The following is a 23,825-nucleotide window of genomic DNA, read 5'->3' as shown; positions in this document are numbered from 1 at the left end:
TCCCAAACGGGTTTCCACTGTTCTGCTGTATTTTTCTAGTCCAAGGTGCTCTTTTAGGACGAGTTTTCTTCTCAGTATTCTTGCATGCCTTTTGCAAGAGCTGTGCAGGGGAGGTGATAGACTCCAGTTCCAGCCACAACCTGAGCTTCTCTGACTTGAATTTCAGAATTGAAAACCAGCCTTGTATTGCTGATAACTTTATAGTTCTATTTCAGCAGCTGCAACTAAAAAAAGTACTTTGTTTTTGATTTTTGGTGTCACATATTAAAGAACCTTGTAACCCAGCTTCTAGAGACTAGAGGGGAAAATGCAGGAAACAAAAGTATAGACCTTTGTGGTGACTTTCAGGGCTAAACAGCATTTTAGTCTTAGAAATTGCTTTCCTTTTCCTCAGCAGAGCTGTGTACAGAGCGGGCTACATTCCCCTCCTGTGCTGTACAGCATTCTCTGCTTGTCAGTGGTACAGGTAACTTTCAGCTTGTCATTTGCTTGGTGTTGCTGGTGCTGCAATAAGCTTTCATATGTGTGCGTTCTTGCCAAGTATATGTCCTTCGTCTGGCTCTGTTCCTTCTGGTTTTTAAGTGTATGTGCCACATTTAAAAACATCGGTGGAATTATCTGGTGGGAGATGACATTCTGAGCTGAAAAAGTGAATGATAAGTAATGAGGGAAGTGGGAAGTAATGTATAAATGCAGAAGTTTTATTTTCTGAAAATTACTGTAGCATCGAAGTCCCTAGATGAGTAGAAACAATGTGCCAACATTTCATCACAGACTCTCATCAAAGCTTCAAATAGAATTTTTACATCCATACACTATCATGAAGTATTTATAATTATTGTGCCAGGAAATCTAGCTGGTGATTCTCAGAAATCAAAGGATGAAAAATAAAAGATACATAAATGAATAAATAATTATAGATTCTCTTTGTGCATTCTCTAAACCTAGAGTGTCAAAGTTTTTCTGTAGCAGGGGATGACTGACATTTTCAATTGAGCTCCCTGGGAGAGAAATAAAAAATGTGCCAGTGGAGGAGGGAAGGCTTCACTGTACAGAGCTCCTAGTGAAATCAGTAGGCATGCTAGCTGTACAGCTTAATATCTATGCCCTGACAGTTAGGGGTAGGTATCTTTTTTCAGATATTTAGGCACTTGATAAATAGGCAGCAGTTTGGTATCTAAATATCTCCCAGGATGTGGCCCTTGTACATGTGAATTGTAATATTTTTCTGCATCACATAAACATTGTGATATGTACAGAACACTGCTGCAGAAGGAATTCCTTAATTCTGAGTGAGGGCTTGCACTTTCTTCATTAGGATCATAGAATGGTTTGAGCTGGAAGGGACCTTAAAAGTCCTCTAGCTCATGGGCAGAGACAACTTTCAGTAGACCAGGTTGCTCAGAGCTCCATTCAACCTTGTCCTCAACACTTCCAGGGATGGGGCAAACACAACTTCTCTGGGCAACCTGTTCCAGTGTCTCACCACCCTCACAGTAAAGAATTTCCTCCTAATATCTAATCTAAACCTACTGTCTTTCAGTTTGAGGCCAAAATGCCTTGTCTTGTCACTACATGCTCTAGTGAAGTAGGGGACAACAGAAGTGTTTTTTGGAAATCATTGAGGCGCTGAGCTCCTAATACAATCAGGATGGAATGATGGAAGAAGTGTAAGCTGGAGGCTTCTAGCTGAGTGGCTGGGCTGATGCTCCTGTCTTGGAATTTCACATGGGGAGAAAGCCAAGCTGTAGGGAGACACAGCTGGTGGAAGGCAACAAAATCTTTTTGAGCAGCAGGGCAGTGAGGGAGATGGAAACCACTCAGTTTGCCTGCTGATGTGGCAGGAGACAGGCATAATTGATTTCTGCTCAGAGTAGAACCTGTGTGATTGCAATTACTGTGCGCTGAGCCCAAGGTAAAACATCATGCTGGGATACCCTGTGTCCCTACCTGGAAGCTGGCAAGGCTGGGGCAGGGTGCAGGGTGAGACTGTATCCAAGTGATGCCCGTCCTGCACAGAGAGGGTTTTCTGTTTGGGAAGTGCCATGCAGGCATTGTGGGTGGAGGAGAATAGACCTGGTGCCGTCTTTGCTGCCCTCCAACTACACAAATGAGACAGAGGTAGCTAAAGGCACTGATGTGACTTGTAGGAAGTGTGCCATACTTGGTACGTTGTCAAAAGAGGCTCAGTTTGTGGAAAATAAAGGTGTCACAAAATGGACAGACTGGGAGGGGAGAGAAAGAAAGGAAAGAGGAGCATGTTACAATCCTGACCATGCATCAATATCTTGATCCAGCAAGTGGCTTTACTCTACTAGATCTCAGTTTTATGGGAAAAGATTCCATATTCTTTTAAGGTCTAGCATGGCAGCCTTATATCTTAACTTACATATTTTTCAGCTCTTGCTTGTATTCAGTTGTTCTACTCCCACTGCAAAGCTGAATCAATCTTTGTGCCACAGTTAAATACTGGGTGATTTAGTGTGCCATCAAAAACTGCATAAACAGCCTATTAGAAATGTATTAAACATTCAGTAGGAAATTGACTGTTCACATATCTCCTTGAAGTAACAATACCCAAATAATACAGCAGTCATTACCCAAATTATCTAAACTTGGTTAATTGTACAACAATGTGATCATGGTTTTGTGACTGCTGATTTTGATTAATAGAATGCAAGGATTTAATATGACAACTATATTTGAAAAGATGAGGCTGTGTTTCCATGAGCAAATGACAGGGAAATATTTGCAGTGGTGTTCCTTAATCCCCACCAGGATCTAGACTTCAGACCTGTGACCTTTTTTCTATAGTAGGTAGATCTCTGTTCTAGTAATCACAATTCCGGTGGTAACGGTAATGAAACAAATTCTGGACACTTCATGTTAACAGCATGAATTTACTGTGCCAGATTTATGCCAAGGAGAGAAAGAAACTTTTCAAATATGTTAAATTTATGAACAGATCTGAAAGATCCTTTTAATCCCAAGGTAATGTGTCCTGACAGTGGTAAACTTCACTGATGGAGTGGGTTCGTTGGTTTATTATTATTACTCACACAGAGTAGCAGAAAAATCCCATGTTAATGTGTGTGTTACTCTCATTTTTTTATGAAATTCTGGATAGGAAGTCAACTCAAATGGTTTCAGAATGTGATACAGTTTATCAGGGTGCTTTAATATGTCTGACACCATTTTGAAATAGATACTGCCTTTCATATGGTTAATATATTGAGAGAGTATGTACTTATCACTTAGAATGAGGGGATCAGTCCAAAGAGATGATGGGGCTAAAAAAGCCTGTTGATTGGAAGATACCATGAGGATACTCTTCACCACCACTCATACATTGGATGAGGCTATGGATATGAAGGCCAGAATTAACTGTTCTCATCATGTCTGGTATTTGTAGGAAATTATGTGGAGCACTGCCATGACTCATAGCTTCCATCTAAGCCTCATTACTTCCATCATTACTCCTCTAAAAGTCTGCCTGCATTTTCAGAGTATTTCTGTGCTTTCATTTTGAAAGCACAGAACAGCTGGAAAACAAAAGGAGTTGTTTGGAACAGGAAGCCTGCCTTGAGTTAAAAGAAATGCAGAGGATATTTGGAAGAATTTCTAACATCATAAGGGAATTAAATATTTTCCCTGAATTGCCAGTGTGTCTGAGGAGAAAGGGAATCATTAAAAGGAATGATGGTCCTCTCACTTCCGCCCAGACTGGTTTATGGTTTCACAGGCTCTAAGCAGGGACTTGACTGATTTGTCTCCAATATGTTTCAAGGGGTACATTTTCTTGTCCCATCTTCCTTGTTTAATATTACTGTCCTGCAGATTTTCCTGAGGTGGAAGGGTAAGTCCTTCTTATATGAGAGCTGCAGGTTCTGAAGGAAATTATTTTTGTCGGTGGTTGGGTCCAAGAACCAGAAGGTATCAGAGTCTAGAGACGGGTTCCCTGTGCCCATTTGGGGTCTATAAAACTGCTTCTCTTTGCCTAGACCCAAACTTTACTTTCAAGTCATGAGAATGAAAGGGAAAATAATGTGTGTCCATAAGGAAATGCATTGGAAATGGGTGCAAATCAGGTCTTCTGCTGATGCTGGCTATCTTTTTGGGATGCAAGGATGTTTTTTGATAAGATTTCTGTGATAGTCCTACACTGTAGGCAAAAGACTCAAAATGTCTCCTTCTTTTCCTGTCTCTGTACTGCTCAGGCTTTTGCACCATCAGAGGAATGAAAGTGTTTAACTTTTAAACACGTTGTTGAAATATTAAACAAAGTTTTTCCTGCTGATTGTTAATGCCATATCAAAGCAGGTTTGAAACGGCTTCATAATCTCTTACATAATGCTGTCATGCTGTTCATGTCACTGATGCTATTTCATCCTGATAGCTGCCACCAGTAGGAGGCTCAGAAATGTGATTGTAACCATTCTCAAATGCATCTTAAATAAATTTCACAGATTACTCTTGGGGAGAGGTGCTTTCTTATGTTACAGCTTTTTAGGTGGAAACCAAATAGAATTCTCCATTATCTCAGTTTCCTTGTCTGTGTATTGCAACACAGATTCTCCTCTTCCTCCCAAAAGGTGGATCATGCTTAAAATAGTTGCCTTTTGCTGGTGTAGGGTTAAGGAGCTAGAACACAAACTATTCCCATGTGTTGAAATCTTTCATACAGATGGTTTGAGGATTGAATCCCGTGTGGTATCTTCCATTGCACCTAACTCTGGTGCAAGATAATCCCCTTGTACCCAGAGAGGAGTCTGTGATTGAAATCAAGGAGTGCCTCCTGTCCCTCTCCCCACAATCTCTGGTAGGATTGATTCATGTGGGATTAGGAGATCCTGCTTCATCTGAGTTAGATCAATAACTTGAATAATGTCTTTCCACTTGAGTGGCCGTAGCAGTGTGCCTGGATATAGGAAATCTGTACTTCTTTGGGGAAAAAGAAAGAATTCTTCAGAGAGAATCCAGCTTAACCTGCTATGGACTGGGATACATACTGAAATAGCAAATATCTTTTGTCAGTTAGGAAAATGACTCAGATATGGGCATGAGAATTTTTTCAAGATTATATCCTTCAAACCTCAGTGTAAGAAAGTTACTGAAGCATGTAATGATGTCTTTTGGAACAGGCACATGCTTGACTGCTTCCTTGAGGCAGAATGCTTCCTTGGAGTTAGCCTTCAGGTAAATATATATTTTGGCATGTTAATTTCTACCTGGAGCCTTCAGAAGCAAACAGGTATTCATGGTCCTCACTTGGAGAATGGTACAGAACACTGTGTGTTAGGTGAGGGAAGGGAAAGAAAGAGGAAGGAGAAACAGAATAGGGACGCCCCCCCCCCCCCCCGCCTTTCTTCCCATTTCCAATTTGGTAGAGTATTTTAAAAAATAATATAAACTCTGAGATACTTGTGCTGTGGTTTAACCAAAAAATTACAGTTGTTGTGCCTCAAGACAGGGTCAACCTCTTTGAGAAAATGCTGGCACGTTTCTTGAAAATCAGACATCTTGTTTCCTTAATCAAAATTTGTACAGACTGTTTTAAAGCAGTAGGGGGCATCTGGAAAGAGAAATGTTCCACTTTGGGATGTCATAGGAAATTTTGATCTAAGAAAAAAATTGAAAATTCTGTGGTCTTAAGGTAGAACTGCCAGAAGGGAAATTCAGAGGAAGTCCATGAATGCGGCCACAGGCAGAAAGGTGGAGGACTGAGAGGCTGAGATCTTGTGTGTACACCTGGACTAATCAGGAATGTGTCCCTGGGATCACAACAGACATTTCCATCAGAATCCCAAGGCTTTGGCATTTGGTCTGCCTTTTGCACCTCTATTGATACTTACTAGATTTGGCAGATTGTTTTGATTCAGTGATTCAGGGTACCGGGCATCTCACGGAGTATGGAATAAGTAGTCAACTAAGTGTTAAATCTAATCTGCTGTCCACTTAATTCAATAGGAGAACTTCCTTCCGAATTTGCAAGGTGCTGGAACAAGTTCCAACCAGTCCAGCCTTTTGAGGTCTGTAAGTGTGTACACGGCTTGCTGAGCAAAGACAGGAGTTGGTGTCAGACTCTCGTTGCTTGCGTGTTTATCCTTTCTAGAAGGCATTAGTTCTCTTTTTCTCTCTGATACAGTGCTTGCCCTGCTTTGTTATTACTGCATCGATGAAAGCACACTCAGTTTTTGCAGTTCAAAACCCCTACCTACTAGAATTTCAGTCATCTGAGAAAGAGAGTGTTTTTACTCTGTAGGAATGTATTGAAAATTGGATTACTGCTGTTTCTGCTGCACAGAGAAGCACCGTTTGTAAGCTTACCATCATGCATGGGAATACACTTTTACAGGATCAGGACCTTAAGAATTGAAAAGTATTTTGAAAGATTTTTTGAATGTAGTCATCGCACCTAATTGTTAAGGATAACAAAAGAAGATCTTATCTAGACTAATGATAGGAAGTTGTCAATCCACATATTTCTTAAGGAAAGTGAAAAAAAAATCAGGATCTTTAAAAAGAGCAGTGAGTTTTAAAGTATTTTAAATACTGCCCGGGTTATTCTACCTGTCCCTATACTTCAGAGCATGATATTTACTATGATTTTCCATCTTGATTTTTACTTTTGCAGAGAAAATTCACAGCAGAGTTCTGTTTATTTGGTGTTGGGATGGGGTTTCCAGCTCCAGCAGAAAAGTGCTTCACTGTTAGCCCACTGCTGATCACCAAGGACCAATGCCAGCCTCGCAACTGGCTGCTTTCTGCACACACACTGGGAAAGCACAAAAAGTTCTCAGGCTCATTCCAGCTATGCCTATAAATCTGTCTGGAAAGGATTCTTCCCCTTCAGCAGTCCTAGTGATTAATTAGCTAGCAGGAGCCTCTGCAACAGCTCAATCACATTGAACAAGTGGTGTCACATTCCCTTCCTAAATGTGATTATTGCAAATGTCCATGACATAGCAGCAGGCTCCTTCACTGAGATCTTTTACTGCTGCAGAGATTACAGAATATTTACTGCTTTCATTTACTACCAGGCACCAGAACATCTCAAACCATTTCAGCTGTAAAGTCAGGGAATACACAGAGAGTTTTTGGATGTATTGGAAACTTAACTGCACTGTTAAAAATTGAGCACATACAGCATCAAACTGGACCTACAAGATAGATAATTTGGAGATTATGTTTTATGACTGATAATTCAGTTTGAAAATGTGATTCTATTGCTTGTTCTTGTCTGCTACTGCTTGCTTGCAAACACCAACCTCTTCTCATGCAGGTAAGTTGTTTGTCGTCAACTCTACAGGGCAGATAATCCCAGAAGATATTCCTCACGGCTCCCCCACTTTTTGGCACTGCTGACCCCTGCCTGACTTCTAATTCTCCAAATGTTCATATCTAGGGAAGACAGACATCCTGTCCAAGAATTAATGAAACCAGAAAGCTGGGGTTAACTACTGAACAATACAATTATGTGATTAGCTCATAGTACTGTCACTGGTAGTTGTGCCTGAATTCTGAACTGGCTGTCCTGTCTCCATATTGTAATTTAAGCATGTCTCAGCAGGATCATCCTAACATCAGCATTTACAAAACAAGTTACCCTTAAAGCCTTTGTCATGGTGCTTATCAAAAGATAAAGAGGAAGGCCATACTAAAGAAACAAGGGAGCAAGGAAGTATTTAATACCAAGATAAGCATTACACTGGGCCCAAGCAGGGAGAGAACGGGGGTCCCATGCATCCTAACCTGATATTCTCCAGAGTAAACTGCATTACAAAAAATGAAGCTCTGAGCTCAGGGTTAAAGGACAAAGCAAGAAAAAAAAAGTGTTTGTTTTCCTGTGTTATAGCAAAATCTTCCTAGGTGTAACTGTTTCTTATTGATACATTTCCCTATGGAAGATGGTACAGGGTTTTTTTACTTTGTGGTGTTTAGAAAAGATGCTTAGTTTTAGAATCTTTTCAGGTTTTTCTGACTTTTATTGTTCTTTTTCTTGGCTTTATAGAAAGTTTCAGATAAATTTTCCTGTAATGCAGTTTCCATTCTAGAATTGTTGTTTGAATCTACCTGCTCTGGTATCATTTTCATTAAATCTATTTACATCCTGATCCACAAATATCACATACTGATAGTTATTAAAACTGGAGATAGGGTCTGAGCAGCCTAGCAAAGAAGCCAGTAGGAGATTAGCCTCTGTGAGTGCAGCTCCAGACTGGAATGCATAATTCAAGTGGAGATAAGGGACAAGAAATGAAAGGCAGATAAATTCAGTTTCAGTTCACAGGCAGTGCTCCTACTTCAGGTGCCTCTAGGAGGGAATTTGTTGGTTAATCAAGAAAGGTGCATAGCAAGACCTCTCTCAGCAACTGCTGTGAGCTTAGTAATATGACATCTTGCCTAGACGCTGTCAGTGAGGACAGGCATCTCTGGCATGTTCCTCTTTGGTAACCACAGACCTCCAGGATTTGGTTGCTTCTCAGACTGTGTGTGTTTCTCTCACAAAATATTTAGGGAAAAAGAAGTGCTTGTATGTCATGTAGATAGTACCATTAGAATAACAGGGTCCCTGACCAGTACAGGGCAAGACACTGCTAGAGGAGAGGAATATGCAGCCATTCCTCCTCTCCAGATGTTTGGGAAGCGTGGTGTGCTGATGTAGAGATCATTACCTGAGAGTTACTGTCACCTGTTCTATTGAATTGCTCTTTAACCTGCAGGACGACACCTTCTTTGCCTTCCTCTCCCTCAAACCTTGAATGTGCACACATTTTTCCTGTTGCTGGGTGTGGAGTAGATGTGTTTCTTTTAGCTGTTTGGTTTACACACCTAACATGTCTTTAGAGTCGAGACTAAGGGACAAGAACTTGTGTGGAAGAAAGGAACTGAGCTTTCAGGCTGTCCATATCTCTTTGCATTGGCACTGGAGAGCCTCACCAACAGGAACCTCCAGCAGATATCTAAACTCTGTGTGTCCAGGGCTGCCCGGCAATGTGTCTTGCAGTGCAAGTGAGCCAGGAAGAAGTAATGCTTTTAAAAGCATGGACAAACGTGTTCTCAATGGTCAGGTGTGCTGTTAAAGGTAACAGAGACGTTAATAGTGTACCTGGTAGTACTAGACAGCTAAAGAAACTCTTACCTTTCAGATGACTCCCTGTATCTTGAGTGATTTCAATCTTCCTTACAGAAACTGAGTCATTAGGTTTTGTTTTCTAAAATCCTTTGTTCCAGAAGACATTTATTCTTGTAAGAGTAAACCGAAAGTGAGGGGCATCGTGGTATTTAAGTGCCTCTTCTGTAAATGCTACCAGTAAACCCTTGTCCTCAGTTTCCACAGCTGGAAAAAGACTGTGATATACTAATGCCTACCTTCTTCCTGTGAGTACTTGGCTCTGACGTGGCTAATTCATTCCTATGTTCAAAGCACAGTGGATTGCAAAATTATGATTATTAAAGCCAGCTATTAGCGGGTGTTGTCTCCTTTGAGAATATTGATTTGATCACATGTGTCTCTGTATTTTAAGTATGAAGTGATATGATATGGAAAGATCAATTTATTCTATATCTGTATCTAGACAATAATTATGGAGTCTTCTCTGTTCTTTCTGTAATGAATAAAAATAGATGGGTCTAGTCAGAAAAGACAAGAGTGCATGCTTGACAAAGAAAGTCCACCAGGCCATGATGCATCTGTTTCTAACTTAATTTGCTTTTTTCAGATGTACTTTTCCCTTCTTCCCCTCTCCCCCCCGCCCCTTTCTGTTCTAGTCAGAGGTGCAAGGAGAGTAGATGCATTGCACTCTGTTGTGTTGGTTTTGTACCATGTCTTCAGAGGGGCAGGGTAACTGGGAGTACCATACTCTGCCTTCTCTCCAAATGTAGGTTTGCTCATGGCCAAGTTATTGTCTTCCTCTCTGTCCTTGTTCTGTTTCTTGCTATGGAAAGAAACACGATACCATTGTTTCCATAGATACATATGGATTATATCTTTCATGTCACTGTTTTTGAAACTGTGTCCAAAAGGGAAACAGATTTGTAATAGATGGGCATTTATCTACTTGAGTACTCCCTGGTCTCTGGCAGTAAAAGCTCCAGCTGCAGTGAAACCTAGATCCTATGAGAGTCTGGCTGTCCTTCTGGGACAAACATTGCCAAATTCATATGTATGGCCTTGTTAGTAGGGATGTAAAACCGGTATCAGTAGGGGCTGACCTTTTCCTACAAAGCCACTTCAAAACTCTCTGAGATTGCGACAAATGTTCTTGTTTGTTGTTACTGGCCGTGCTGCCTTCTCTGTGTTTTATGGCTTAGGCTGAAAGTAGATGTAGAAAAAAACTGAGCCTGCTTCTCTTGAGCAGTTTAGTTTTGTTTCCATGACTTCAGGGGTCCCCGGGTGAAGGGCAAGCAGCTTTGAGAGATGGCAGCAGACCTTTGTAGAATTGATACAACAGGGACACAAATTCTCAGCCCTGCCTGTGTGTGTGCATGAAAATGAAGCTGATGTGGGCATCTTATTTTTCTGTGAGGGAGAAGGTTGTGTTCAAGTCAGGCTTAAACCAAGTTTAAAAAGAAACAGAAACCCACCAAGTATCTCTCCTTTCCAACTCCAGCCCCTAACATTTCCTCAGCTGTCAACATTGTTTTGGCCAGCTTTCCTAATAGCAATTTTGATCTAGCCTTAAAGAGAAGATTTGAAGGATTGAAGCGCTCCTTTGGGGAATGAAAAATATTTTCAGGTCCAGTGACAGCTGATTTGCTTTTATGAGATTCACTTCTCTGTTGTAATAAATGAGGGCATGATGCTGTGAAATGCGTGTTACAGTATTACCAACAATGTCAACACTATTAATATAATGTCTGTAATTCACTGCATCGTGCCTCATTATTTCATCTCTGAAGATTCTTGTTGTTGTGAGTATAATCATATTTATGTTATATTAAATTAACTCTCTAAGAGGTCCAGCACTCTGTTATATTCCCCAAAAATAGAAGGTACTAAGATATGCACTGCCTCAAAGGTGTTACATTTTTATTACAAAGTGATAGACTAACATGAGAAAAATCTCCCCTTCAAAGTATTTTCTTGGGATCAGAATGGCTCCTGCATCTGCTGCTTTGTGCAGACCCTTTTGGGCCAGATACTGTAATTATGTTATTGTCAAAGTAGAAGTTTCTTTGTATCTTACTGACTATCTGAAATCATTTTCATTTCTGCAGTCCACTCGGTCTGTGTTAGCAAACTTGCTTGCTTTATGTACATGTAAGGATGTGACATGAAAGATAGTTTTGGTTCCATTTTTGGCACTGAAATTATTACCTTTTGCCCACTTTATATTGCATGAATATGTCCAACCTTTATTTAATACTAATTTCTGACATTAGGCAGCTGAGGTGCATAGTGTATTGTGGGAATATCTTAAAGTTGCTGTTGGGATGTTGTACTTTAGCCAAGGGCACTGCAGGCTGAAGTAGGGATATAAGGCAGGTACTTGGGAAGCTTTGGAGCCTGCTGGTCTGGATGTAGCTAATCCTGTCCTGTGTCACCTTTCTGAAAAAATTAATGCAGTCCGTGTCTCACAGTTTCTGGCCTATAGAATTCTTTAATTTGAGGGTGGAGCTAAGGCTGAAGTTCAGAACAAATTGCACTATTTTTTTGGCATTTATTTAACTTGAAATATATTTGTATATGTGTGGTGGCATATGTCTTTACCAAGGTGATGCAACTGGTCAGATATTTGGGTTTTATTACAGATCAGGCCTATGGTTTTGGAATTTCATTCTGGTTAAAATTCTTCAAAAGGACATGAATTTTCAACCTTTCTTCCACGCTCATTTGGACTACTCCTGACACTTTCTCAGCAAACTTTCATGGACAAAATTATACAGAATGATATATACTGTAGCAATTATAGGAAGTAGCAAGTATTATGAAAATAGAAACATAATGTATGCCCTATTGAAAAATGGGCATCTTGTAATATTGCATCTTAAACTGAACATGGAGTTTCAACAGGACATGGTTTCCTAAGAGCTAGAGATATCTTTGTCTTGTTTCTAGATTTGAAACATAAGGAAGCCTATTCCCTTTAATACATATGGGTGCAAAACCCATAAGTTTGTAAGATTTGAAGATTATGGTAAAGTGAAATGGAAAATGCGCAATCCCTTGAAGTGTGTGGAAGATTACCCCAAAGCCTGTACTTAATAGTAGGTTTCTGTGCATTACACATACTCCTCTTCAAATGTACATTTTCTTTTAAAGACATAAAAGTCACTCTGGAAACCTACTGCAAGAGCTTTTGAACCATCAGCAATGCATAAAACTCTGTTCTGAGAAGGGCTAGTGACAAATGAGGTGAATTAATTTCAGACAATGGCACAGCAGAGCTGGAAAGTAGGAAAGAACAACAATTAGTGTCTATAATAAGAGCCTCTGGGTTTGAAGAGGTCAGTGGGTCCGTTTCTCTTCTACAGAAACTAGTAGCTGAAGTTTCATTTACCAGCTTCATTCCATAATGAAACTTCCTGCAATGTCCTTAACAAGAACAAAACTTGTGAGGTGGAGGAGAGAGATTTAGCATTTGACTGGCTAAAATTACTTTTTCTATGCAGCCAGGAAGAAATTTTTATTTACTGCCCATTATTGTTTATGCATGCTACACCTCTATGTAAAATAAGAAATCAATGTTTTTTAGCCTTTTTCATCACTGAATGTTTGCAGGAGAAAGAGTTTCATTTATTTCACTTAAGCAAATAGAGTTACTGTGGAACCCATGCTGAATGCCTGAAATTCATTTTTAATAGCAAGCAGGACTGATATTAAAAAAATAAAGCAAGGTAACGAGAACAGTTGTCAGTTAACTTCATCACTTCTTCCCATAGCTGAGATTTTTCCTGTTTCAGTTTGGCTGCAACTGAGGCAAGAACCAGAAATGCTAATGACTGCATGTGTACTGGGAATATGGCAAGCAGTCCTCATTTGCAGGCACCAATTACTCATAAAGGAAATGCCATGACACGAGGGATTTTTTTCGTTCTTTCATTTGTGGTTTGATTCTGTCATCATTATTTGATAGTCATAGGCATAGCAGGGTGTTGCTCAGGCTTTAAAACAAAGGGAAGTCAGCCTGAAGCAAATCGCCTTGCACACTGGGGAAGTTCAGAACTTACTCCTCGCCAGGCTTGCTTTCCCTTTGGGATGTGATTGGAGAACAAAGTTTCCCTCACAGAAAAAACTAAATGTTTTGAGACTTCCTTTCAGCATATATCAGGATGAAAGCAAATCTCTCGACTCTGATTGTTCCCTCTCCTCACCAGCCATGCTGTCTCCTACATCCCTTCACTGCTTCTCTGCATGTCATTGTCTTTTCCCTTTGCTTTCAAACGTGTTAATGTCTCTCTCATGCTACCCTATGACACATCCCCTCTATCCCATCTGCTTCCATCACTGTCGCTTCTTCCCTTGTTCCTGCCTCCCTCTGTGTTTCATCTCCTTTAGCAAACTGTACCGTGGTATACTTTCCTAGTTGTTCATTTCCATGAGTGGGTTGTCCCTGTTCTTTACTTGCTGTGTGGGCTCCCTGCTCAACACTAAGCAAGTCCATCCTGGCTGCTCTTTGCATCCTGAGCCTAAGTTGCCTGAAGCTCTAGGATAAAAGGCTGTGTTTCACAGCTTGGTTCCCCAGGAACTTCTTCCTCAAAGGATGGAGTCTCTGTTCATCAGAGATGAAGTTTACATGTCAGAGTGCAGATTCCACCTTTCTCCCTGCTACACAGATCCAGGGATTAAGAAATGTGTCTAAAAGTCTTCACTCTTTTTCCCCACTGCAAGTTTTGTCTCTCTCACGTGATTGTCTCAGAAACAAGTAAGGAACGGAAGACCTTAAACATATCCAATAAGACTTTTATGGATTCACTTTCCAGTTGCAAAGGAAAAGTGACACAGGTTATAGGTGCCACCCTTCACCTCTCCTGTTTGTTGTCAATGGTGTGACATTTGGTGTTCTGTACTAAAGGTCTGTACAAGACTGCTGGGAGGGCTTTGGTTTGCTTGGGTGCGGTCAAGAGTTCTGTGACGTGTTTAGTGAGGTTCTCAAGCACTTTCTGGATATGTGTTCCATGGTGGACAGTATTTTCAGGAGAATGACATGGATGAGTCAAAGAAATTGTTTACTCCTCAGTCCCTAGACTGGTAAATAATGATTTTTAGTTGTACTGCTGGTGCTGTTTGGATATGAAACTTCAATGTCATGTGGGGAAAAAGTGCCACTAAGAAGAGCCCACTGAGGAGCTGTATGGAGTCTTTTCCCCATGTGCTGTAGATGCTCCTTCAAAATTTTGATTCACTCCACTCCAGAGTTCAGGTCAGCATCCAAAACCTCCTGGTCTTTTTCTGTTCTCGTTTTCCCCAGTGTCTGTCTCGCCTTCATCAGGAGAGATTTCAGTTTTCTCTTCCAGTTGTCCTGGAAGACTCTGCCATCTCGTGGTGGTCTTTTCTGGTGACTCTTCCTTTACTGGGGGTTGCCTTTTGGGTGTGATGGATCCAAACTGTTTTGTATGTGAATTCCCCATGCAGATAGTAAGACCTAACAAGCTAGAATTTGGAGAAATTTTGTATTCTCTCCGCATTTTAGTAGAGCAACTGAACTGTGGGAAGTCAAATAAAGTCCCTGCTCCTGCATGGTGAGAACTGATTGGGAATTTGGCCACAACTGCCTCCTTTCAGCTCTAAGCTTTTGCTTCTAATGCCATTTTCTCTCCCTCTCCCTCACTTTAACAGCTCTAATTTTATTTTTTTTTCATAAAGAAGGAAATATTTTCTGCAGCATTGCAATAATATATACCTGAAATTTAAAAAAAACCCCAAACCCAGCTTTTATTGACCAATATTTTTGGCACTATGACATCATAACCCCTGTGTGTCCTGTCACTAAAACAAATGTATGAAACAGTTCCACTTCTCCTATTTAATTGGAACTAGCTTGTTTCAAGGAGCTGAAGAGGCAGACTACTCACAAAGGTTAGTGTGGAGAAATACATCATTGTCTTGCAGGGTGTTCTAAGTGGGTCTCCTGAGTATCAAGGTCAGAGTTTATTTAGCAGCAAGTTCTGCTGGTATGAATCATCAGTAGTGTTTCTTACACAATTTATCAATGCCTGGCAATTATACTTTATTCTCTAAGGAAATTCTACACATTTTCTCAGGAAATGGTGCATGCTTTTAACTCTTCATTGTCCTTTTCAAGTACAACTTTCAGGTTTTTTGACACAGAAGAATGGAGATGACATAACACCATGTTCTTTTGAGCAGGTTTTATCTCAAAAGTCAGTTCTGCATCAAAACCAGAACTTCTTGAAAAGGAGAATTGATTCAGACAGAATTAATTTTCAGTAAAATCCTGTTTTTCCTGATATTCTGTGCTTTAAAAAGTGTCACCTTGGGCAGTAAAATAAATTATATATATATATTCCTAATTTATAAATGGGGAAAACCCACCTTCTTTCACACTGGGAAATGAGTTTTTTTCACTAGCTTAATTCATGCTTCAATGAAATTCATGCACTAGGTATTTCTGAAAATTCAGGATGGTTTTTTCAGTTTGGTGAAAGAGTTCAGATGAATGAACTTCTGTTAACTGCTAGACTAAGTAGGGGTGGACTCTCCTGGCTGAAATGGCTCTGAAATTCTGGCTGCTGGCACCTGTTGTCTCTAGAAATGAGCTGAAGCACTTGAACTGGGGATGGATACCATAAGTGCCAAACATGGGTAATAAATCACAAACTCCAGCTCACTGAGTTGCCAAGAGGTTTTTCCACAGTTAAAGGAATACTGAAGCAGAGAAGGTAGTAATAATGTAGGCAGAATATTCCAAAAGTATAATTGGATCTTGAACTGTGGTTCACCATCTCTCTGAAAAAAAAAAAAAAAAAAAGCAAACCCAAACAAAAAACCTCAAAAGTACAAATCCAAACAAATACCTAAACCCCATCTGCCAAAAAATCCCCAAACAGAACAAAACTAAAAAAACCAAACCAAATAACTCAAATAAACACACTCCACACCCATGCCTTGATTACTGAGTAGGTGAGAGACACATTTTTCAAAGAAGGCTGTTGTTTCATTGTACTAATAATACCCAGTCTCACTGTCTTTGCCTTCTGGGACCCCTGGGACGTAGCATTCTTCTGTTACACACCGTGCCTAAGTGACAGTGCTCCCAGACCAGCTCCTGTGCTTTGCTGGAGAATACAGGGCAGGGTGAGGCTGCATGTGGCCTTATGTTGCATTTCTGGAGGCACTCCTGGTTTCTAATATACCTGTTTAGAAAGTTTCCCTATGTTTAATCAAACAACTTATTTCTTTCTTCTTCGCTCTTACAGAATCCAAAGAAGATGACTGACATAAAATGTTAACCTGCTGAAAACTCATCCCTCTCCAAACCATTTATTTATTTATCATTTCTCTGACATTTCAAGCTTTAGAATGTGTCTTCAAGATTTCCCTGCAATTAGGCAAAGCCGTTTCCTTTTTGAGAAAAGCTCAGATTCCCATGGAACTGAATTCCAGGGGCTTGGTCTTCAGTGCAAATACTAAAGATCACAAGACTCCCCATGTTTCTGTGGAGTGCCTTTCCCAAGCTGTTCCTCGAGCTGCAGTTTCCCCAAGTTATTTGTGGAGATGAGGAATGCTGCGGATTAGATTGTGTCTGTGTATGGCAGAGTGGCTGACAGCCCTGAGGGAGCAGGTGTAGTGGAGATTACCAATGAAGCAAATGCAGTTATGAACTGAAATGTAAGTGGCAGAGCTACAGACCCTCATTCCTTCCTATCCGTTGTGTGAGACTAAAAACTGGTGCTGGCTGAAGAAGCTGTTGTGCTGTGGGTGCACAGTCAGGGCAGAGCCAGCATTCAGCCCTTTCCTTCAGCAAGTAGCTGAGTGTAGAGTTGAGACAAGAACAAAATACTCTGCCCTGCAATTAAGGAGGTTCTTTGTGTTCAGTAGTAGCAGGGGGCGATGCTGCCTTCTGACCTTTGCTCTATTATTTGGGATTCACAGCAGTGTTGATAAACTTTGGTATTAAATGCATCAAGTCAGCCAGAGCTGCATTGTGAACTGGGCTACAGGGTGAGAAACTCACTTCAATATCTGTGTTTTGCCAAGAGAGGTTTGGATTAGATTTTAAGAAAAAAAAAGTCACTGAAAGAGTGGTTAGGCACTAGAATAAATTGCCCAGGGAAGTGTTGGCGTCACTGTCTCTGTAAGTGTTCAAGAGGTGCCTGGATGTGGCACTCAGGGTATGTTTCAGGGGGAATTATGATGGCTCCAGGTTGATGGCTTGACTAGATGGTCTTAAGAGTCTCTTCCAATCTTGTTGATTCAGTGATTCCACAGGAGCTGTGCAGATTATGCAGGGCTCTGCTGAGAAGTGCATAGGGTGGAAAAAGAAGATTCATGGGGTCTGTGACTGTACTTCTCTAGTTACCCAGTGGGGAGATTTGTTTCTGCTATAAGCCATCAGGAAATAATAACCTCACTGGAGCAAAAGGAAAGGGTAGAGAGCTGAGATGCAGGAGTCCTGGGATCTACATATCTCTTTAATGTAGTCATGTCTCAGAGGAGAGTGTCTGCCCATGAATTTTGGTCAAAATTGGCTTGTTCCACCTTGGAAGACACGTACTTGAGCTGATTTGTGAACTGCACTTTGACACACACTTTCTTTTTTGTACCCACTTGATTGAACAATGAAATATTTTATCAGAAGGAAAATCAAACTGGTACGACTGAGTGTGTGTTGGCAGATGCTGGACACACCTTCTCTGTGCACAAGTTGCAAAGCAGAAATAAGGAGCTAGATTTGACAGACCTATCACCAAGTCTGGAGGCAGTACAACCATGTCAGCACAGCACTAAACCTGGAGGCACAGTTTATGTTCTTTGGCTCCATGCCATGCTTTTAAGGCAGTATCGAGCCAGCTATTGAGTTAGCATCTCCTCAGGGACTGTGTTGTGCAACTCAATGTGTGTAAGATAAGTGTTCAGTGGTGTGGGGGGTTGTTTTGTGGTTTTTGGATGGTTTTGCTGCTGCTGTTGGTTTGTGTTTGGTTTTTTTTTTTTTTAATGTATTATGGTCAGTAAAGCAGTAGGAGGAGGCTATTTGGTGCTCTTGGCTTCAGAGCTTGCTATGGACCTTATTCATCAGTACAGGCCATTTTGGTCAGGCGATGAGAAGACTGTGCTGCATTGAATTTTGTGGGAATGCTTTATGAGAAACCTGAAGTAATGTTTTAAACTTTCATACAGGCTGTACACATAAAATAAAAGCTTTTGAGAGGAAGAGGGAAGAGCTGCATTCTTTAAGGCGGTCATAAGGGGTTTAACAGAGAAATAATAAAACTGGTTCCTCTAGAATGTTCCAGATACCTGTGTAACACCCCAGTCTCCAAGGCAGAAGATGTTGATGTTTCATATAGTGAAAGTTTCATCCCAGATTATCCTGCAAGCCTTGGGTACACAGAGCACAGTGGGGTTTACTAGGACACCACACAGCATTCATGAATTAAAAAAAGGCACCCTCTGTTCTTAAGATCCCCACCCACCCCCTTTTTCTTTTCCCAGGAAAAAATATTATTAGAAGGGAAACAGTGTGAAAAGTTGGTGGAAAGTGTCTTTTTTATTTTATTTGCTTATGAGTTATTGAGCCTGCTGGCTGCCTTTCACAGAGTTTATTAAAGCTGATTCTGATTTCAGCAGAGCTCACGATAGCAAAGGATTTTAGTCTTGATTTTGGGTTACCTTTACAGGGCACTCCTAGAAAATACATGCAATGGTCAGATGTGTTGAAGTTCTGCATGTTGCTTAAACGCTATATTGAACAAGTAGCAATAGCACTGCTGGGGAAGTAGCAGTATGAGATGGTGGTGGATCAAGTGAACATGGAGCAGCGGAACAGAACAGAGGGAATCCTCCTAATATCGTATCTTCTTATAGATCAAGTTTTCTCCCAGACAGCTAATAACTGCTTGAATGTGTTCCCACTGCTTGTAAATTTTCCTCTTGTGACTCAGCTGTGGCATCATGAAAATTCAGTGAACTCTTGACTTATCATAATTCCCACAGTGCAAAGAAATTACTTGGGAATTGCAGTGAAAGGTCACCTTAGATGCAATTCATGGGCATCTGGAACACCTGGTCTACTTCCTTTGCACAAAATTTTACTTCTCCAAGATTCTCTGAGGATAAGCTGTTCCCATTACAGTTTTCATAGAGATGATGGCTCTGGTACATAGTTGTGATATGCATCATGCTCTTCCTGGTAGGGAACATAGAACTTCTGCCCTCTTCCACTGCTAAATCTCTGAGCTTGCTCACTTACCTTGTTCTTTTCTACTCTCATTTCCCTCTTTAACCAGGGAAATTTATAGACAGACCTAGATGTTACTTCTCTCCTTCAGTACTGTTTTGTGAAATGCTGAGAGCACAGAATCCTTAATGTCTGGGGACACTCTGGGACAGAATTTTATGTTCATAGTGCCCTTGGTCTGGGGTAGAACTCAGCTTCAAAGGATGTCATCTGTCTTCTAGCTATCTTAAGTGGAAGCTGGAGGTCGCATATTTGAGAGGTTCATCCAAATTGCTTAAATAATTCAAACTCAAAAACCTGATAATCATAGAGCCATAGAAATAATTAGGATGAAAAAGACCTCTAAGATCATTGAGTCCAATCATTAACCCAGCACTGCTCAGTCCACCACTAAGTGGTGTTCCTAAGTCTACACAACTTTTTAAATACCTTAAGGGATGGTGAATCACTTCCCTGGGCAGCCTGTTCCAGTGCTTGATAACCCTCTCAGTGAAGAAATTTTCCCAATATCCTATCTAAACCTTCCTGTGAGAAACTTCAGGCCATTTCCTCTTGTCCTGCACTTGTTACAAGGCAGAAGTGACCAACCCCCACTTCTCTACACCCTCCTGTCAGGCAGTTGTAGAGAGTGATAAGGCCAACCCTGAGCCTCCTTTTCTCCAGGCTAAACAACCCCAGCTCCCTCAGCCACTTCTCTTAAACCTTGTGCTCCAGACCCTTCACCAGCTCCGTTGCCCTTCTCTGGACACTGCAGCACCTCTTCTTGTAGTGAGGAGCCTAAAACTGAACACAGGATTTGAGGTGGGGCCTCACCAGTGCTGAGTACAGGGTGACAATCACTGCCCTGGTCCTGCTGGCCACACTATCCCTGATACAGGCCAGGATGCCAGTGGTCTTCTTGGCCACCTGGGCACAGCTGGCCCATACTCAGTGACTGTTAAAAAGCACCTCCAGGCCCTCTTTTTCTTGGCAGTTTTCCAGCCACTCTGTCCCAGCCTTTACTGTTGCATGGAATAGCTGTGACCCAAGTGAAGGATCCAGCACCTGGCCTTGTTGAACCTCAATGGCCCTGGACCATTGATCTAGACTGTGAAGATCCCTCTTCAGAGTCTTCCTGTCCTCTCTGAAACCTCTCTCAGGAGTTAGCTGAGAAGTTATTTAGCGTAGTAGGGACAGACAGTGTGATTGTATACACTTTCCTACTCAGGACACAGAACAAGAAAATAATGTGTTGTAATGAGATCAATCAAACAGAACACTGTGTCTTTATAATGGTACCTTTACAAAAGTATTTTTGAAGTATTTGTTTTATAAAACTGGAGAAGGAAAAAAGGACTAATTTTGTTATTTGCCGCCTTCTTTTATATCACATGCTGGTGTTAGTGACTTTAATTTCCAAGAGGCACATATTTTATAACTTTTTCTAATTATGCTGAAGCTCCAGGGGACGTACATGGGAGACTGTGACTCTGGAATTATGGGAACAAAAAGTAGACTAAGCATCAGAACTCTTGGATAAATTGTCCAGATGAAGTCTACATGACTTCTCAAATTGATGGTCTAAAGATCATTTGACTTTGCCATGAGTTTTCCTGATGAATTCAGCCATCTTATTGTTTTCAGGCATTGAATTCCACACTATAACTATACAATCTCTGTTTGAGCAGATCGGTAACTTCAGCTTTACCATCTTCTGCAGCATACAGTGTTTTGGTTTAGTGGTGAGGCACTCTGTTTGAAAAATCATTTTTCTGGGAAATTAAATTTGTGAGGTACTGGAATTTTTTGTAAGACGTTTTCAGCAAAATAGTTTGACAAAAATGTAAATGTTGTCAGATTAATGGTTTGGATTCAGTCATCTGTTGTCTCTGCTTTCACTTTTCTTGCTGTTGTTATTTTCTTTTCTTTTTGAAAATAATAAGAAGGGAAAAGTCTGGAAGAAATAGTCTTGGTTGTATTATGTTCCAATACCAGAAACCTCCCTCTCTGTCTCTCTTCTTTCAGACTAATTTTCAAAGAAATACTTTAGACATTTTTAATTGGTCTTGTAATGAAATCCTCCCTGTCCCATGTGCTTCTGTTATCTGCAAAGCAAGGCACAGCAGGCTGTGTCTGTGCTGTGTGCTTGCTCTCTGGATGCAGGCACACAGGAGAGAAGCCCTTTACCATGCGCTTACTGGGAAATATTTTATCTGGAGCGGTTGTATTTCCTTGACTGCTTCCTAGCAGGCCTAGGATGAAGCTGTGAATCCAAAGAATTAACTCTGTGTCATCACATTACAAACATTTCAAGTGACTCCCTCCCACAGAGCATATGGACTGGTCCCACATCTTTTCTTCTGTGTGCTGCTCTAGAACAGCAGTTCCACAAAATTATAGATAACTAAAGAACCTGACTGCTGTTGAGAAGGAACTCTGTCTTAGCAGCAAGGACAATTTAAGTCAGTCCCTCCTCCTCAATTCCTCCTGTTACCTCATCTATTCAGTACCCGGAGTAAACATGGGGATTTTGAAGGGGACGCAGAGTTGTACTATTCTGTGGGATACCAGAAATGTCTGAGTTTTAATAGAGGTTTTTCTGGTCAGTCAGTGAAGAGTGCTTTTCCTCTATGCAGTCTGCCTTGTCTGAAGTGAAAAGTCCTCTGGAAAGTCATTTTTCCTGTTGTCTTTCAAGATCCTTGGCTTTCTGTAATGATGCTTGAGAGGGGATTTCTTCTGTGCTAGCACATTACATGTCCTTGGCACCTGTATGCTGCAACCACGGCAAATCCAGCTTCTCCTGGAACTGTGCTATGAATAGCTGCTGTAACTTGGATATTTTCAATCTGAATTCCAGACAGCTGGCAACTGTGAAACATTAAACATCACGATTTCTCTAAAGATACAGCTTAAGCAGTTACATAGTGCAAATAAATTGCTCTGAAGATACCAAAGGTGTAAGTTAAGGTTGAGGATGCTATTGTCATGTGCTAAGCTAGTGATATTTTGCAATTTGCTGTGTTGATTCCTCCAGGATTCTGCAGTGGTTTTGCTCATCTGTATCAATGGTTGAAATCAGAGTCTCCTGTTATGCAAAATAAATCAGTAATATCTCTCTCTTCCAGGGAAAATGTGCAACAGTTTATTGCCTTGTAGAAGGAAAAATAAATTAACAATGCTGACTGTAACTGGAGTGAAACACGAGGGAAATCAGTTTGCCTTGAAAACATCTGTAAAGGAATTATCTTGCTGGGAATCAGGTATCAGAGCTGCTGCTTTAGTATGGCCAGCTTAGATGAAAAGTTGAATTGCTGAGAAGCATTTCTCATACTGTGAAGTAATATAACACATTTCTAATGCAAACACATGAGCTCAGGGCCAACTTTATGATACCTAGAGTCCAGATTCTTGGATGCTTGCCTAAGCAGAGCTGAGCTAACCACATGCAGCAAAACTCCAAGCCCTGTGGTTATTAGGAAGAAGGCTTACACTCTTAGTAACATGACCAGAGTTAGAGGGAGGAGGGTCTTAGTACTTCAGAATTGGAGGAACTGCCTGCCTGTTAGGAGAAACACAAAAGAGAAGGTTACCATGCAAAAACAGCTAATGTTAGGCCTGAGGAACAAGTTCTCCTTCCTTTAGGCTGATGGGGATAAACCTGGAGCCACCATGTGGGCCTTGCAATCTCAGTGGCTCTGGTTGGGCAGTACCCCATGCTGAGAACTTCAGGTGAGTGACCTCTACTCCTGCTGAAAACCACCTGCAGCTCATCTGGCTGTGAAGGAGAAGCAAGGCACTGGGGATAGGGGATGGAGGATGAGCTGTAGTGATGCAGATTTCTGCATTGCTATGGAAACAGGTATTGCACTTGCTCACCCAGTGCACTAAGTAGGTGTGGGTAGACCTCTGACCTCTCTTCATTTTACTTTTTTTAAGCTACTGGAGGAACAGGAGAGAACAAAATATGTCCAGGAGGACATAGTCAATACAGTATTTTGCTCAGGGCTCAGAATAGAATTAAAGGGTGTGAGTTTATTTGCAGAAATGGACTGATTATTTTGAGCATGCTGCAGCCACCTATATGAAGTATCATTAAAGTTCTGCAGGGCTCCCCCCCATCCTTCCTGGAAAGATTTGCATATTGGCATTACCTGGAAAAGAGGTGTCCTTAGGTATCTTATGCATGCTCAGAAAGCCCCAGGATGCTATAAGCTCAAATTGAAATTGGTTGCAAGGTTCTCTGTAACATGAATCCTGGTTCATTTCTAGAATTATTTTAGTATTTCCATGTGACAAAGTCTGTGATATTACAAGGATTTTAGTGATTCCTGATCCTTTTTAATTCTATGTCACATTCTACTTAAAATTTTTATACACTTAAATTTTTTATATACCCTGTTGGGAGAAATTTTCTGGCTTGTGAGATTTGGATGGGAAGGGGGGGGAAGCCTGGACTAATTTCTACACTGGACCATGCTCAGC

The sequence above is a fragment of the Corvus kubaryi genome, unplaced genomic scaffold, assembly GCF_017639235.1.
Source record: "Corvus kubaryi isolate FWS band 111438036 unplaced genomic scaffold, C.kubaryi_AGA036_p1.0 71, whole genome shotgun sequence".
NCBI lineage: Eukaryota > Metazoa > Chordata > Aves > Passeriformes > Corvidae > Corvus > Corvus kubaryi.
This window is presented reverse-complemented; position numbering follows the sequence as displayed.